The following is a 19,358-nucleotide window of genomic DNA, read 5'->3' as shown; positions in this document are numbered from 1 at the left end:
CATTTAGGAAAGAAGACACCCCAAGGTATTTCGTGAGGGGCATGGCGAGTTCATGTAAAATTTTATTTTTTGTCACAAGTTAGTGGAATATGAGACTTTGTAAGAAAAAAATAATAATAATAATTTTCCGCTAACTTGTGACAAAAAATAAAAACTTCCATGAACTCACTATGCCCATCAGCGAATACCTTAGGGTGTCTACTTTCCGAAATGGGGTAATTTGTACGGTGTTTCTACTGTCTGGGCATTGTAGAACCTCAGGAAACATGACAGGTGCTCAGAAAGTCAGAGCTGCTTCAAAATGCGGAAATTCACATTTTTGTACCATAGTTTGTAAACGCTATAACTTTAGCGCAAAAAAATAAATATACACTTATTGCATTTTTTTTATCAAAGACATGTAGAACAATACATTTAGAGAAAAATTTATATAGAAATGTAGTTTTATTTGAAAAATTTTACAACAGAAAGTGAAAAATGTCATTTCTTTGCAAAAATTTTGATCAATTTTGATTAATATCAAAAAAAGTTTAAATCTCAGCAGCAATGAAATACCACCAAATGAAAGCTCTATTAGTGATAAGAAAAGGAGGTAAAATTCATATGGGTGGTAAGTTGTATGACCGAGCAATAAACCGTGAAAGTAGTGTAGTGCAGAATTGTAAAAAGTGGTCTGGTCATTATGGGGGTTTAAGCTAGGGGAGCTGAGGTGGTTAAGTGTTTTTGCTGAGTTAATCCCTGCCTAATCTCACCCTAACAGCAGCTGCATCCTCTCCCTACACTGATCAGAGCAGAGTGACGTGCGGCGCTACGTGACTCCAGCTTAAATAGAGGCTGGGTCACATGCTGCACTGGCCAATCACAGCCATGCCAATAGTAGGCATGGCAGTGATGGCCTCTTGGGGCAAGTAGTATGATGCTTGTTGATTGGCTGCTTTGCAGTCTTTCAAAAAGCGCCAAGAAAGCGCCGAACACCGAAACCTAACCCAAACTTTTGCGTAAATGTTCAGGTTAGGGTCAGTGTCACGAACACCCCAAAATTCGGTATGAACCCGAACTATACAGTTCAGGTTCGCTCATCCCTATTTTTGAGGACTTTGTTCTTCACTGTATTTGCCCTAACAGAAACTGGCGCCCGACAGGTGGGGCACAACTAAGTCCTTCCTGCTGAGACCTCCGACGCCTGGACGTGCCACATCGGGACAAACAGATGAAAATCAGCGCTGAGGGAAGATATATTTTTTTACAAGTAGTCTGTACCTCCCTGTCTGGCATTTGTCTTGTTTGAGGGTCCGGCAGAGTATAAGATAACTGTAATGACCAGCGTCACGCAAAGGGAGGGAAATGGGAAGGCCCTGTCCAAGGGAGAGGGAAAGGTGGTGACCCCTGACTCACCTTGCGGCTGGCACCTGACTGCCCTGACGTCCCTAGACGGGTTCCTCACCCGTACACCGATCACGTGCCTAAACCCTGGCTTTCCCTAAGATGAGCCCTGTGTAGTGAACGGGGCGGTGGGATCACTAGTCTGCACCACTGACACTAAGAGGAAAACACAAAGGAGAGGACAGACAATACAGACAAACATATAATCCCAGGTGGGCGACAACAGCAGACCACCAAGGCCCAACAGGAATCCGGACGGTAACGTTCTGGAACAACAACCAGGGAACACAGCTACACAGCTCCAGTGGGTCAGTATAGAAGTCCAGGCAGGAAGCTTTATATCTGGCAACCAGAGAAGTGAGGGAGGGAAATATAAGGAGGTTAGAAGTGCTGGACAAGAAACAGCTGAGGAGAAGAAGCTACGGATCCCTGAGCCAAAAAGGGTTGCAAGGCAAACCCGGAAAGCTACCATTACGAAACAGCACTGTCTTTGTACATAGAATGCGCAGCCACCCGCTGCGACTTCCTGACCCCGGGTATAACTGAGTCAGACGTGGCTCTTGACACCCTCGTGACAATAACTTTACAGTCATGTCTAATTTATGTTCAAAAATCGGTGACCCTGATAAAGGGCTAGCAGATAAGCGCATGAGTGGTGGATGGATTTAAACCAGGATTTTAGCTAGGAATTGCTTGGGATTGTTCTGGGAGTAACTGTTTACGGATTTGTTATTGTTTATTGTGTGTGTAGAATCTGTCAGGAAGCTAGGGGAAGGGGCCAGAAGCCCAGAGGGTCTTTAGCTTTAACACAGTAGGTTCTATTCAGTAATTAAACAAACACCCATTTTGAGCACAAATCTTGAATTGCGGCCTAGTCTGGATCAGGGCGTGTGAGATACACCCTTTACATACTGTGGTTCTATTCTGCTTTAATTAAACACCCATTTAGGGCAAGATCCTAAATTTGAGAAATATGAGGAGAGCGTCAAATAAGGAACGTGGCCCAGGTCGTGGTGCTGCTGGTGGAGCTCCTGTTGCAGGGAGAGGACGTGGTCGATCTGTGCCAGCTACACGGACAAGTGAAACCCCTTCCTCAGGTGCGAGTAGGCGACAAAACCTGCAGCGGTACTTGGTCGGGCCTAATGCGGCTCTACGAATGGTGAGGCCTGAACAAGTACAGGCGATAGTAGATTAGGTTGCTGACAGTGCCTCCAGTTCTTTTACATTGTTTCCCACCCAGTCTCCAGCTAACAGATCAGAGCTAGTTGGCACCTGCAGTCGATGGCCATCAGTCTTTCACCTCACCCCCTTGCAAATCAGCGAAGCAGTCTGAGCCCCAAGTCATGCAGCAGGCTATTCTGCTTTTTGATGACTCTGTTAGCAGAGTTTCCCAGGGCCATCCACCTAGCCCTGCCCCAGAAGTGGAAGAGATTGAGTGCATTGATGCCCAACCACTTATGTTTAAAGATGAGTACATGGGAGGACCCTCGCAGCAAGTCTCGGATGATGACGAAAAACAGGTGCCAACTGCTGGGGCTTTCGAAAGTGTGCAGACCGACAAGGAGGGCAGGGGTGATGACTGGGTGGAAGATAATGTGGAGGACGATGAGGTCCTCGACCCCACATGGAATCAAGGTCATGCGACTGACCTATGTAGTTTGGAGGAAGAGGCGGAGGTCGCACAGAGCCACCAGCACAGCAGAAGAGGGAGCAGGGTGCAAAAGCGGAGCGGCCGTCCCCTAGACAGTACGCCTGCTACTGCCCACCGCAGCAAGGGACCGAGCACACCAAAGCCAGCTCCAAGGAGTTCCCTGGCGTGGCAGTTCTTCAGACAATGTGCTGACGACAAGACACGAGTGGTTTGCACGCTGTGCAATCAGAGCCTGAAGCGAGGCATAAACGTTCTCAACCTGAGCACAACCTGCATGACCAGGCATTTAAGTGCTAAGCACGAGATGCAGTGGAGTAGACACCTCAAAAACCAAGAAAGGTCTCTGGCTCCTCCTGCTTCCTCTTCTGTTGCAGTCTCGGCCTCATCATCCACCTCTGGAGTGACAGTGCCACCTGCCACCCCGCAAACAGAGGATCTGCCAGCAACACCAACACCTGGGTCACCAAGCATCTCCACAATGTCACACGGAAGCGTTCAGCTCTCCATCTCCCAAACACTGGAGAGGAAGAGGAAATACCCACCCGCGATCCCTAGCCCTGAATGCCAGCATTTCAAAATTACTGGCCTTTGAAATGCTGTCATTCCATTCCGTCTGGTGGAGACGGATAGTTTTAAAGGCCTTATGGCGGTGGCTGTCCCACAGTACGTCGTGCCCAGCTGCCACTACTTTTCAAGGCGAGCTATCACTTCCCTGCACAAAAATGTGGGGGACAAAATCAGCTGTGCACTGCGCAACGCCATCTGTGGCAAGGTGCACCTGACTACGGATACGTGGACCAGTAAGCACGGTCAGGGCCGTTATATCTCCATAACAGCACACTGGGTAAATGCAGTGGTGGCTGGGCCTGAGGTGGATAGCAGTTTGGCGCATGTCCTTCCACCACCGAGGATTGCAGAGCGCTTCAGTTTACCTCCTGTTGCTTCCTCCTCCTACTCCGTTTCCTCATCCTCTACCGGCTCCTCATCCGGTCAGCATAACACCTTTACCACCAACTTCAGCACAGCCAGGGGTAAACGACAGCAGGCAGTTTTAAAACGTATCTGCTTGGGGGACAAACCCCACACCGTGCAGGAGCTGTGGACGGGCCTTTAGCAACAAACCGATGAGTGGTTGGTGCCAGTGAGCCTGGTGGTGTGCGATAAAGGGCGAAATCTCGTAGCAGCTCTGGGACTAGCCGGTTTGACGCACATCCCTTGTCTGGCGCATGTGCTGAATTTGGTGGTGCAGAAATTCCTTACAAATTACTCCGATATGTCAGAGCTGCTGCATAAAGTGCGGGCCGTCTGTGCACGCTTTCGGCGTTCTCACCATGTTGCTGCTCGCCTGTCAGCGTAACTTCGGCCTTCCCGCTTACCGCCTCATATGCGACGTGCCCACAAGTTGGAACAACTCCACCTTGCACATGCTGGCCAGACTGTGCAAGCAGCAGCAGGCGATATTGGAGTTTCAGCTGCAGCACGCACGGGTGAGTCGCTCTGCGGAACAGCACCACTTCACCAGCAATGACTGGGCCTCCATGCGAGACCTGTGTTCCTTGTTGCGCTGTTTCGAGTACTCCACCAACATGGCCAGTGCCGATAACGCCGTTCTCAGCGTTACTATCCCACTTCTATGCCTCCTTGAAAAAACGCTGCTAGCGATGATGGAAGAGGATGTGGCACAGGAGGAGGAGGAGGAAGAGGGATCATTTCGTAGGGTTTCCGGCCAGTCATTCACAAGTGGCTCCGAGGGTGTGTTCCTGCACCCACAAATGCCAGGTACACAATTGTCCAGCCAGGGCACAGTTCTGGAGAATGACGAGGTGGAGGATGAGGAGGAGGAGATGAAGAGATGGAGGAGGAACCTTGTTCACAGCAGGGTGGCACCCAGACCAGCTCATGTCCATTACTGGTGCGTGGCTGGGGGATACAGAGGACACAGGCAATACACCTCCCACAGAGGACAGCTTTTCGTTGCCTCTGGGCAGCCTGGCACACATGAGCAATTACATGCTGCAGTGTCTCTGCAACGAATGCCGAGTTGCCCACATTCTAACTTGTGCTGATTACTGGGTGGCCACGCTGCTGGATCCCCATTACCAGGGCAAATTACCATCCTTAATTCGTCACTGGATCGTGATCGTAAGATGCGCAAGTACAAGCGCACGCTGGTAGACGCGCTGCTGGTGGCATTCCCACCTGACAGCGGCGGCACAGTGGAAGCACAAGGCGAAGGAAGAGGGAGAGGAAGAGGTCGCTGACGCAGCTGGGGCACCGCCAGCACCTCAGAAGGCAGGGTTAGCATGGCTGAAATGTGGAAAAGCTTTGTCAGCACGCCACAACTACCAGCACCACCAGCTGATATGAAACGTCTTAGCAGGAGGCAGCATTTCACCAACATGGTGGAGCAGTATGTGTGCACACGCCTACACGTACTGAATGATGGGTCTGCCCCCTTCAACTTCTGGGTCTCCAAATTGGGCACAGGGCCTGAGCTTGCCCTTTACACCTTGGAGGTGCTGGCCTGCTCTGCAGCCAGTGTATTATCTGAACGTGTGTTTAGCACGGCAGGGGGCGTCATCACAGACAAGCGCAGCTGCCTGTCCACAGCTAATGTGGACAAGCTCACGTTCATTAAAATGAACCAGGCATGGATCCCACAGGATTTGTCCGTACCTTGTGCAGAATAGACATGTATACTGGCACTAACCAGCCATTGTTATACTGCAGCGCAATTGCTCATTCTTTTATTTTGGATATTTCCCACTCTTTTGGAGTGTACCCTAATTAAAAATAAATGAATTAATTAAAACCAAAAACCATTGTTGGCTACCTCATCGTCCTCCACCGCCGCTTCCACCTACACCGCTACGTCCACCGCCTCCTCAAACTCCTACTCCATATGGAACTCCACCTCATAAATCTATTTTTATTTTTTTGTACGTATTTTATTTTATTTTATGTAATTTTACTACTTTGTCAGTTACATTTTCGGGTGAAATTCACCAATTTTACGGTGTGATGTACCACTGCTATACCTATTACACTGGTAAGAAAAAATTGGTTTGTTATATTTTCATTTAAAATTCAACAACTTTTGGGTGTGATGTACCACTGCTATACCTAGTAGACAGGTAAAAAAATAAAAAATAATTCGTCTGTTACATTTTCAGGTGAAATTCACAATTTTTTGGGTGTTATGTACCACTGTTATACCTAGTAGACAGGTTAAAAAAAAATGGTCTGTTATATTTTCGGGTGAAATTCACCAATTTTTGGGTGTGATGTACCACTGCTATAGTAGACAGGTTGAACAAAAATAAAAATTTGTCTGTTAAATTTTCTGGTGAAATGCACCAATTTTTGGGTGTGATGTACCACTGCTATATCTAGTAGACGGGTAAAAAAATTTCAATAATTTTCTTTTACATTTTCGGGTGACAATAAACCATTTTTTTTCTGTCATAGACCCCTGCTCTACCAAGTAGGCAGGTTAATAAATTTCTGTCATTTTTCTGTTAAATTCTTGGGTTGACACTTTACAATTTTGGACGTGAATAAACCCCTGCTCTGCATAGGTGACAGGGAATAAAATTTCAGAAATTCTTCTTTAATTGATGCGCGCCACCTCCTTTCATTCAATGCTTAAACTTTAACAAGTTGTACCACATTTGCGCTTCGATAACTTTTCCCACATTTGCGCTTCAGTAATTTGTCCCACATTTGCACCTCAATAACTTTTCCCATATGTCCGCTCGATCCCAAAAAAATTAAATCCATTTATCTCCCTTGGATGTGGTCTCTCTTTCTCACGCTCCCTCTCCGGCATGGAACCCTGATTCGCCGATAACCGTGATCAACATGGTAGGCTCAGAAAAGAACATCGAAAGTTGATAGAGAAGATATCCAAATGGATGGTGGATGTCACTGGGGCACCTCTGCATAGGTAACAGGTACATAAATTTAAAAAAAATCGTCTGTTACATTGTCAGGTGACATTTTTCTAATTTTGCCGGATAGAAACCCCTGCTCTGCATAGGTGACGGGGAATAAAATTTAATAAATTTTTTATTAATTGATGTGCGCCACATCCTTTCATTCAATGCTTAAACTTTAAAAAGTTGTCACACATTTACGCTTTAATACTTTGTCCCATATTTCCGCTCTATCATTTTTAATTTGAAACAATTAATCCTCCCTTGGATGTGGTCTCTCTTTCTCACGCTCCCTCTCCGGCGTGGAACCCTGATTTGCCAATAACCGTGAACAACATGGTATGCTCAGAAAAGAACATCGAAAGTTGATAGAGAAGATATCCAAATGGATTGTGGACGTCACAGGGACGTGCGATCAGGCAGAAGTTAGCTAGAGTCAACAAAGCGGCAGCAGGGCCTCTCCTGGCTAATGATTCAAAATCCAAAATACCACTGTGACATTCCCTATAATTTTTTATTAATCATTCCAACAACAGGGCATCTTAAGAGTCCTGTATTGTTGTTTATCGTCACTACCTCCCCGAGTCGGGAGTGGGTAATTGCCGTGCGCCCCCAAATTTCCTCAAAATTCTTCCGTTTTAATAGCTTCTCCCACATTTCCGCTCGATCACAAATAAATTTCATCCGTTGAACTCCCTTGGATGTGGTCTCTCTTTCTCACACTCCCTCTCCGGCCTGGAACCCTGATTCCGCGCCACCAGTGATCACCATGGTAAGCGCATAAAAGAACATCGAAAGTTGATAGAGCAGATATCAAATTGGATCATGAACTTCACGGGGACGTGCGACATGGTGGGGCAGTAAGTGTGCACACGCCTACACAAACTGACTGACAGGGGTCAGCCCCTGCAACTTCTGGGTCTCCAAATTGGGCATATGGCCTGAGCTTGCCCTTTACCCCTTGGAGGTGCTGGCCTGCCCTGCAGCCAGTGTATTGTCTGAATGTGTGTTTAGCATGAGTGGAGGGGGTTATCACAGGTTATATTTCCCAATGTTTTGGGGTGTACCCTAATTTAAAAAAATATAAATAAATTTCAAACCAAAAAGCAGTGTTGGCTACCTCCTCCAACGCCGCTTCCACATCCACCGCCTCCTTAACCTCCTACTCCATATGGACCTCGTCCTCCTAGATCAAGATTATTATTTTTTATTTTTACGTATTTTATGTTATTTAAAGTCATTTCCCTATCCACATTTGTTTGAAGAGCACTTGCCATGCTTTTAACCACATTGTGATGCCATTTGCAGCCCTCTAGCCCTTTCCATGACATTTTTACAGCCATTTTAGTGCTCAAAAGGTCGGGTCCCCATTGACTTTTTTGTGAAGTTCGGCAGAACCCGTCAAACTCGAACATCCAGGTGTCCGCTCAATTCTAATCATTTCCCCTCTGTCTCGTCTTTCTTCCGAGCTATACATGTTAAGGTCCTTTAACCTTTCCTGGTAAGTTTTATCCTGCAATCCATTGTACTAGTTTAGTAGCTCTTCTCTGAAAGCTCTCCAAAGGATCAATATCTCCAGTATGGTCTCCAGTACTGCACACAATACTCCAAATGAGGTCTCACTAGTGCTCACTAGTGCTCTGTAGAGCGGCATGAGCACCTCCAGCTTTCTACTGTTAATGCCTCTCCCTATACACCCAAGCATTCTGATAGCATTTCCTGCTGCTCTATGACATTGTCTGCCTACCTTGAAGTCTTCTGAAATAATGACCCCTAAATCCCTTTCTTCAGATACTGAGGTTAGGACTGTATCACTGATTTTATATTCTGCTCTTGGGTTTTTACGCCCCAGGTGCATTATCTTGCACTTATCAACATTAAATTTTAGTTGCCAGATTTTTGACCATTCCTCTAGTTTTCCTATATCCTTTTCCATTTGGTGTATCCCTCCAGGAACATCAACCCTGTTGCAAATCTTTGTGTCATCTGCAAAAAGACACACCTTACCATCGAGGCCTTCTGCAATTTCGCTGATAAAGATATTAAACAATATGGGTCTCAGAACAGATCCCATAGGTACCCCACTGGTAACAAGACCATGGTCTGAATATACTCCATTGACTACAACCCTCTGTTGTCTGTCCCTCAGCCACTGCCTTATCCATTCAACAATATGGGAGTCCAAGGTCAAAGACTGCAATTTATTGATAAGCCTTCTATGTGGGACAGTATCAAAAGCCTTACTAAAGTCTAGATAAGCGATGTCTACTGAACCTCCGCCATCTATTATTTTAGTCACCCAATCAAAAATATCTATAAGATTAGTTTGACATGATCTCCCTGACGTAAACCCATACTGTTTTTCATCTTTCAATCCATGGGATTTTAGATGTTCCACAATCCTCTCCTTAAGTATGGTTTCCATTAATTTCCCCACTATTGAGGCTTACTGGCCTATATTTACCCGATTCCTCCCTACTAACTTTCTTGTGTATGGGCACAACATTTGGTAATTTCCAATCTTCTGGGACGACTCCTGTTACCAGTGATTGGTTAAATAAATCTGTTAATGGTTTTGCTAGTTCACCACTTAGCTCTTTTAATAGCTTTGGGTGTATCCCATCAGGCCCCTGTGACTTATTTGTATTAATTTTAGACAGCTGACTTAGAACCTCTTCCTCTGTAAAGACACATGCATCAAAAGATTCATTAGTCTTCCTCCCTAACTGAGGTCCTTTTTAGAGTTGAGCGGACACCTGGATGTTCGGGTTCGACGAGTTCGGCCAAACTTGAAAAAAAAGTTCGGTTTCGGGACCCGAACTTGACCCCGAACCTGAACCCCATTGAAGTCAATGGGGACCCGAACTTTTGGCCACTAAAATGGCTCTAAAATAGTCCTGGAAAGGGCTAGAGGGCTGCAAAAGGCATCAAAATGTGCTTAAAGGGGTTATCCCATGTTTTGAAGTCTGCCTAATTGTGTCGTTTTTGACACCAGTATCAACTTACCCAATAGAAGTTATTAGAGATTCTTCCTCCCTTCATATATATTTGACCTTCTTTGTTAGCCTTGTTTACTGCCGGTTGTTATAGGTTACAGCCACCCCAGCAACATCGGAGCATTGGCCGCGCTTGCGCGCTATCCTCTTCTTTTTTTCTAACGCAGCCCGACCTGACTCTCGGGCTTGCGCATTTTCTCGCCTGCGCGGTGGATTCCTTTAGTTCGTCCTGTGTTTTTTTTTTGCAGAGAACACTCTGCGCCTGCGCGCTTGTTAGTTTTCCTGCGCTTGTAGCTGTGGCGGCTGAGCAAATGATTTCCTGCTCACACGGGAGCGCGCACGCCAAACAAGGAGGCAGAGTCAGTAGATCAGCAGACCGCTGATCCTGCTGTCAGTCAATAGAAATGTGAACGCCCCCTGACTGAGCAGTTTCTCGAACATGAGAGAGCAGCCACGGCATGGAAATGAGAAGGTGGGATAACCCCTTTAAGAGCATGGCATCTGTTCTGCAAACAAATGTGGATAGGGAAATGACTAAAAATAACATAAAATACAGAAAAATTTAAAATAACAATCTGGATCTAGGAGTAGAAGGTTGAGGAGGCGGTGGATGGATGGATGTGGTGGTGTAGGTTGACGTGGTGGTGTAGGTGGAAGCGCCGGTGAAGGAGCAATAGGTAGCCAACACTGATTTGTGTTATTTTTAATTTTTAAATTGGGCTATCCCCCAAAATATTGGGACATATAACAAAATAAAACAAAGAATAAGTGCACTTGAGTACAAGAATGGATGGTTGAGGCTGGTATAAATGTCTATTCTGCATAAGGTACGGACAAGTCCTGTGGGATCCATTTAATAAACGTAAGCTGGTCCACATTGGCTGCGGCCTGTGATAATGCTCTCTGCCGTGCTAATCACACGTTCACACTATACACTGGCTGCAGGGCAGGTCAGCACCTCCAAGGCGGACAAAGCTTTTCCACATTTTGGCCATGCTAACCCTGCCTTCTCAGGTGCTGGTGGTGCCCCAGCTGCGTTGGCGACCTCTTCCTCCTCCTCTGCCTTCGCCCTTGTGCTTCCACTGTGCCCCCGCTGTCGGGTGGGAATGCTATCATCAGCGTGCGCTTGTAGTCGCGCATCTTCCGATCAGTAACAGATGTTTTCACTAAATTTAGTTCCCTGTCAGCAATGCAGAGCAGGGGTTCATTCACGGCAAAAGGGGGATCTTGTCACCCAGCAATAGAACAGAGGATTTTGATAGATTTAGGCCCCTGTCACCCAGGCACAGCAGGGGTTCATTCACGGCAAAAGTGGGTTCTTGTCACCCAGCAAAAGAACAGGGGATTTTGAGAGATTTAGGCCCATGTCACCCAGGTACAGCAGGGGTTCATTCACGGCAAAAGGGGGTTCATGTCACCCAGCAATACAACAGAGGATTTTGATAGATTTAGGCCCCTGTCACCCAGGCAAAGCAGGGGTTCATTCACGGCAAAAGTGGGTTCTTGTCACCCAGCAAAAGAACAGGGGATTTTGAGAGATTTAGGCCCATGTCACCCAGGTACAGCAGGGGTTCATTCACGGCAAAAGGGGGTTCATGTCACCCAGCAATAGAACAAAGGATTTTGAGAGATTTAGGCCCATGTCACCCAGGCACAGCAGGGGTTCATTCACGGCAAAAGGGGGATCTTGTCACCCAGCAATAGAACAGAGGATTTTGAGAGATTTAGGCCCCTGTCACCCAGGCACAGCAGGGGTTCATTCACGGCAAAAGGGGGATCTTGTCACCCAGCAATAGAACAGAGGATTTTGAGAGATTTAGGCCCCTGTCACCCAGGCACAGCAGGGGTTCATTCATGGCAAACGGGGGTTCATGTCACCCAGCAATAGAACAGAGGATTTTGAGAGATTTAGGCCCCTGTCACCCAGGCACAGCAGGGGTTTATTCACGGCAAAAGGGGCTTCATGTCACCCAGCAATACAACAGAGGATTTTGAGAGATTTAGGCCCCTGTCACCCAGGCACAGCAGGGGTTCATTCACGGCAAAAGGGGCTTCATGTCACCCAGCAATAGAACAAAGGATTTTGAGAGATTTAGGCCCATGTCACCCAGGCACAGCAGGGGTTCATTCACGGCAAAAGGGGGATCTTGTCACCCAGCAATAGAACAGAGGATTTTGAGAGATTTAGGCCCCTGTCACCCAGGCACAGCAGGGGTTCATTCACGGCAAAAGGGGGATCTTGTCACCCAGCAATAGAACAGAGGATTTTGAGAGATTTAGGCCCCTGTCACCCAGGCACAGCAGGGGTTCATTCATGGCAAACGGGGGTTCATGTCACCCAGCAATAGAACAGAGGATTTTGAGAGATTTAGGCCCCTGTCACCCAGGCACAGCAGGGGTTTATTCACGGCAAAAGGGGCTTCATGTCACCCAGCAATAGAACAAAGGATTTTGAGAGATTTAGGCCCCTGTCACCCAGGCACAGCAGGGGTTCATTCATGGCAAACGGGGGTTCATGTCACCCAGCAATAGAACAGAGGATTTTGAGAGATTTAGGCCCCTGTCACCCAGGCACAGCAGGGGTTTATTCACGGCAAAAGGGGCTTCATGTCACCCAGCAATAGAACAAAGGATTTTGAGAGATTTAGGCCCATGTCACCCAGGCACAGCAGGGGTTCATTCACGGCAAAAGGGGGATCTTGTCACCCAGCAATAGAACAGAGGATTTTGAGAGATTTAGGCCACTGTCACTCAGGCACAGCAGGGGTTCATTAACGGCAAAATGGGGATCTTGTCACCCAGCAATAGAACAGAGGATTTTGAGAGATTTAGGCCCCTGTAACCCAGGCTCAGCAGGGGTTTGTATGCCAAAAATGGTAAAATGTCACCTGACAATTGAAAATAAGATTTTTTTCAATTTAGAGCACTAAAATTTGCACTTTTTTGCTTTAAAATGGCTATAAAATAGTCCTTCAAAAGGCTAGAGGGATGTAAAAGGCAGTAAAATGTGCTTAAGAGCATGGCAACTGCTCTGCAAACAAATGTGGATAGGGAAATAACTTAAAATGAAATAAAATAACTAAAAATTACAAATTATTAACCTGCAACTCAGAGAAGGAGGTGGATATGGAGTCCGAAGTTGAGGAGGCGGTGAATGTGGTGTTGTAGTTGGAGGCAGAAATGGAGGAGGAGGAGGTAGCCAACAATGTTTTTTTTTTATTGGGGTAGGTAGCCCCCAAAATATTGTGACAAATAAAAAAAAAGAAAACAAAAAATCCTTGCACTTGACTTGAGTACAAGAATGTCTGTTTGAAGGTGGTATAAATATAAATTCTGCACAAGGTACAGACAAGTCTTGTGGGGTCCAAGCCTGGTTCATTTTAATGAATGTGATCTTGTCTACGTTGACTGTGGACAGGCGGCTGCGTCTGTCTGTAATGACGTCTCCGGCCGTGCTAAATACACGTTCAGAGAGTACACTGGCTGCAGGGCAGGCCAGCATCTCCAAGACGTAAAGGGCAAGCTCAGGCCATGTGCCCAATTTGGAGACCCAGAAGTTGAAGGGGGCAGACCCGTCATTCAGTACATGTAGGTGTGTGCACACATACTGCTCCACCATGTTGGTGAAATGCTGCCTCCTGCTAAGACGTTCCATATCAGCTGGTGGTGCTGGTAGTTGTGGCGTGCGGACAAAGCTTTTCCACATTTCAGCCATGCTAACCCTGCCTTCTAAGGTGCTGGTGGTGCCCCTGCTGCGTTGGCGACCTCTTCCTCATCCTCTGCCTTCGCCTTGTGCTTCCACTGTGCCCCCGCTGTCAGGTGGAAATTCCACCAGCAGCGCGTCTACCAGCGTGCTCTTGTACTCGCGCATCTTACGATCACGCTCCAGTGACGGAATTAAGGACGGTACGTTGTCCTTGTAACGGGGATCCAGCAGCGTGGCCACCCAGTAGTCAGCACAAGTTAGAATGTGGGCAACTCTGCCGTCGTTGCAGAGACATTGCAGCATGTAATCGCTCATGTGTGCCAGGCTGCCCAGAGGCAACGAAAAGCTGTCCTCTGTGGGAGTTGTATTGTCTGTGTCCTCTGTATCCCCCCCATCTACGCACCAGTGATGGCCATGAGCTGGTCTGGGTGCCACCCTGCTGTGAACATGGTTCCTCCTCCTCCATCTCCTCATCCTCCACCTCCTCATCCTCCAGAACTGTGCCCTGGCTGGACAATTGTGTACCTTGGGTTTGTGGGTGCAGGAACCCACCCTTTGGAGCCACTTAGGAATGACTGGCCGTAAACCCTACGAAATGATCCCTCTTCCTCCTTCTCCTCCTGTGCCACATCCTCTTCCATCATCGCCATGAGCGTTTTTTCAAGTAGGCATAAAAGTGGGATAGTAATGCTGAGAACGGTGTTATCGGCACTGGCCATGTTGGTGGAGTACTCAAAACAGCGCAACAAGAAACACAGGTCTCGCATGGAGACCCGGTCATTGGTGGTGAAGTGGTGCTGTTCCGCCGAGCGACTCACCCGTGCGTGCTGCAGCTGAAACTCCACTATCGCCTGCTGCTGCTCTCACAGTCTGGCCAGCATGTGCAAGGTGGAGTTCCACCTTGTGGGCACGTCGCATATGAGGCGGTGAGCGGGAAGGCCGAAGTTATGCTGCAGCGCTGACAGGCGAGCAGCAGCAGGGTGAGAACGCCGAAAGCACGCACAGACGGCCCGCACTTTATGCAGCAGCTCTGACATGTCGGGGTAATTTTTAAGCAATCTCTGCACCACCAAATTCAGCACATGTGCCAGGCAAGGGATGTGCGTCAAACCGGCTAGTCCCAGAGCTGCTATGAGATTTTGCCCATTATCGCACACCGCCGGGCTTGAGGCTGACTGGCACAAATCACTCATCGATCTGTTGTTCAAGGCCCGTCCACAGCTCCTGTGCGGTGTGGGGTTTGTCCCCCAAACAGATACGTTTTAAAACTGCCTGCTGTCGTTTACCCCTGGCTGTGCTGAAGTTGGTGGTGAAGGTGTTACGCTGACCGGATGAGGAGCTGGTAGAGGATGAGGAAGCAGAGTAGGATGAGGAAGCAACAGGAGGCAAACTGAAGCGCCCTGCAATCCTCGGTGGTGGAAGGCAGTGGCGTACATACAGGGGTCGCAGGGGTTGCAGTTGCGACCGGGCCCGGCACTCCAGGGGGCCCGGCCGCCTGTGGACCCCTGGCCCCTGCAGTAGTGTGTGTGCGACTCAGGTAGGCCGGTGGCGGCGGCGGCAGCCGCAGATGAAAGGGAGATGAACGCTTCCATTGTGGAAGCGTTCATCTCCATAGGACAGCGATACAGATTGCTGTGCTGCGGCCGGGCAGGGGAGGGAGGCGTCTCCCTTCCCTGTTCCTCTGATAGGCTGCCGGCACAAGGCTCGCAGCCTATCAGAGCGGTGCAGGCGGCGCGATGATGTCATCGCGCCGCTTGAGCAGTACAGAGCGGGACACAGGCCAGAAGAGGCCTGCATCGCATCGCTGCTAAGGAGGTAAGTATAAGGGTTTATTATTATTTTTTTAATACCGGACTTTACTTGGGACATGAGGAGACACTTGATACTGGAAAATGGGGGGGGGGGGGGGGAGGAAGGTTGGCACTACTGGAAAATGGGGGGAAGGAAGGTTGGCACTTGATACTGGAAAATGGGGGGGGGAGGGAAGGAAGGTTGGCACTTGATACTGGAAAATGGGGAGGGGGGAGGGAAGGAAGGTAAGGAAGGTTGGCACTTGATACTGGAAAATGGGGGGGGGGAGGTTGGCACTTGATACATTAAAAATGGGGGGGGAAGGTTGGCACTTGATACTGGAAAATGAGGGGGGGGAGTTGGCACTCGATACTGGAAAATGAGGGGGGGGTTGGCACTTGATACTGGCACACGGGGCGGTTGGCACTTGATACTGGCACAATATTGGGGGCACTATTGGGGACCACAGGGCACAGTATTGGGGTAGTAGGATGTTTTGTCCAGAAGATGGTAGGATGATGGAAAAGTAGTAAACTAAAATTTTTTTTTTGTCAAACTGCAGAGATTAAAAACGGCGTAAAAATGGTGGTCTGGTCTGAAAGGAGAAGACGAGGACAGAGAACATCTGCATCGAAGGAGACGTCACTGGATGTAAGAGGTACGGGCGCGATTTATGGGTGGGGCTGTGTGTGTGTGTGGTTGACACAGGGGCCCCATAATCTCCTATTGCCCGGGGAAATGCCCCTCCCGAGACCTGGGGGGGGGGCCCATGGATCAGTTTCGCACCGGGATCCCATTGATTGTGTGTACGCCGCTGGTGGAAGGACATGCGCCAAACTGCTATCCGCCTCAGGCCCAGCCGCCACTGCATTTACCCAGTGTGCTGTTATGGAGATATAACGGCCCTGACCGCGCTTACTGGTCCACGTATCCGTAGTCAGGTGCACCTTGCCACAGATGGCGTTGCGCAGTGCACACCTGATTTTGTCCCCTACTTGGTTGTGAAGGGAAGGGATGGCTCGCCTTGAAAAGTAGTGGCGACTGGGCACGACGTACTGTGGGACAGCCACCGCCATAAAGCCTTTAAAACTATCCATCTCCACCAGATGGAATGACAGCATTTCAAAGGCAAGTAATTTAGAAATGCTGGCATTCAGGGCTAGGGATCACGGGTGGGTAGGGGGGTACTTCCTCTTCCTCTCCAGCGTTTGGGATATGGAGAGCTAAACGCTTCCGTGGGACATTGTGGAGATGCTTGGTGACCCAGGTGTTGTGTTGCTGGCAGATCCTCAGTTTGTGGGGTGCCAGGTGGCACTGTCACTCCAGAGGTGGATGAAGAGGCCGCGACTGCAGCAGAAGAGGAAGCAGGAGGAGCCAGAGACCTTTCTTGGTTTTTGAGGTGTCTACTCCACTGCAGCTCGTGCTTTGCACTTAAATGCCTGGTCATGAGGGTTGTGCTCAGGTTGAGAACGTTTATGCTTCGCTTCAGGCTCTGAATGCACAGCGTGCAAACCACTCGTGTCTTGTCGTCAGCACATTGTCTGAAGAACTGCCACGCCAGGGAACTCCTTGGAGCTGGCTTTGGTGTGCTCGGTCCCTTGCTGTGGTGGGCAGTAGGAGGCGTACTGTCTAGGGGACGGTCGCTCCGCTTTTTCACCCTGCTCCCTCTTCTGCTGTGCTGGTGGCTCTGTGCGACCACCGCCTCTTCCTCCGAACTACATAGGTCACTCGCATGACCTTGATTCCATGTGGGGTCGAGGACCTCATCGTCCTCCACATCATCTTTCACCCAGTCTTTACCCCTGACTTCCTTGTCGGTCTGCACGCTTTCGAAAGCCCCAGCAGTTTGCACCTGTGTTTCGTCATCATCCGAGACGTGCTGCGATGGTCCTCCCATGTACTCATCTTGAAAAATAAGTGTTTGGGCATCGGTGCACTCAATCTCTTCCACTTCTGGGGCAGGGCTAGGTGGATGGCCCTGGGAAACCCTGCTAACAGAGTCATCAAAAAGCAGAAGAGACTGCTGCATGACTTGGGGCTCAGACTGCTTGGCTGATTTGCAAGGGGGTGAGGTGAAAGACTGATGGACATCGGCTGCTGGTGCCAACTGTGGTCTTTCAGCAGGAGACTGGGTGGGAGACAATGTGAAGGAACTGGATCCACTGTCAGCAACCCAATCTACTATCGCCTGTACTTGTTCAGGCCTCACCATTCGTAAAGCAGCATTAGGCCCGACCAAATACTGCTGCAGGTTTTGTCGCCTACTCGCACCTGAGGAAGGGGTTTCACTTGTGCGTGTAGCTGGCACAGATCGACCACGTCCTCTCCCTGCAACAGGAGCTCCACCAGCAGCACCACGACCTGGGCCACGTCCCTTATTTGACGCTCTCCTAATATTTTTTGAATTTAGGATCTTGCCCTAAATGGGTGTTTAATTAATAGTAAAAAAGAACGACAGTATGTAAAGGGTGTATCTTACACGGCCTGAACCAAACTAGGCCTTAATTAAAGATTTCTTTGGAGAAAATGGCTGTATTTTAAATGGCTGTATTTCAAATGCCTGATTCAAACCCCTGTATGTAGAGGGGTATCTCACACGGTCTGAACCTGTGTAAGCCTGAAGTAAATATATCTTTGCACAAAAAGGCTGTATTTCAAATGACTGTATTTTAAATGCCTAATTCAAACCCCTGTATGTATAGTGGGGATCACAAACGCCCTGAATCAGTGTAGGCCTGAAGTAAATATATCTTTGCACTAAAAGGCTGTATTTCAAATGGCTGTATTTCAAATGCCTGATTCAAACCCCTGTATGTAGGGGGGTATCTAACACGGTCTGAACCTGTGTAGGCCTGAAGTAAATATATCTTTGCACAAAATGGCTGTATTTCAAATGACTGTATCTCAAATGCCTAATTCAAACCCCTGTATGTAGAGGTGGTATCTCAAGGGCCTGAACCTCTGTAGGCCTGAATTCAATATTGGTGCACCAAATGGAGGTATTTAAAATCTCTGAATGTAACCCAAATGTATTAAGGGTGTATCTCACAATGACATCTGCATCAAAGGCTGCCAACTAAATTTTTGGAGCCCAAACGACTGTTTGTTTAACAACTGAATTTGACAGCAGTATATAAGCCTGTAATCTTACACTTGCTGATGCCGCAAGGCCTGAAAATAGTGTTTTTTTGTCAAATAAGTGTGTTTTTCAAACCCCAGAAAATGATGGGTGTATTTCTAGCTTAAATTGCACACTGACTAATACAGATGTTGTAGATTGCCCAAAAAGTCTTTTTTTGCTAACAGAATATGAATGCTGTATATATTAAACTTGAATTTAACACTTGCAGACCTGGCATATACTGTTTTTTGGAGAAAAATAATGTGTTTTTCAAACCCCAGAAAATGATGGGTGTATTTCTACCTTAAATTGCACACTGACTAATCCAGATGTTGTAGTTTGCCCCAAAAAAATGGTGATTTGCAATGTCTCAAAAGCTCAGATACAGTGCTGGTGCACTGAGCATGCATAAAATGGTCGCCGCCGCCGCCACCCACCTAACTAACAGAATTCTAAAGTTAGTATTTTTGGTCAATGAGCTCAGGGCAGGGTAAAATGATAGTGCCCTGCACCCACACAACTATTTGTCTGTAGATCGCTGAGTTAGTGTCACGACCATGCTCATGGTCGTGACTCCTGGACCCGCATGCTGTTGCCGCGGTCTGGTCTTGTTATCAATCACAGGTGAGGGCTGAAGTATGTGGCCTCACGTGTGGTTGCCGCTGGCAACATGATGTTATTTGCAGTATAGCGGCCTGAGCTGTTGCTAGGCAGCTTGCTGTTAAGGGCATGCGGTTGCATCTGGGTTCCTGTGTGCTTTGTGTGTGTGCTGTGT

This window comes from Bufo bufo, chromosome 4, assembly GCF_905171765.1.
Source record: "Bufo bufo chromosome 4, aBufBuf1.1, whole genome shotgun sequence".
Taxonomy (NCBI): domain Eukaryota; kingdom Metazoa; phylum Chordata; class Amphibia; order Anura; family Bufonidae; genus Bufo; species Bufo bufo.
Note: the sequence above shows the minus strand (reverse complement) of the source record.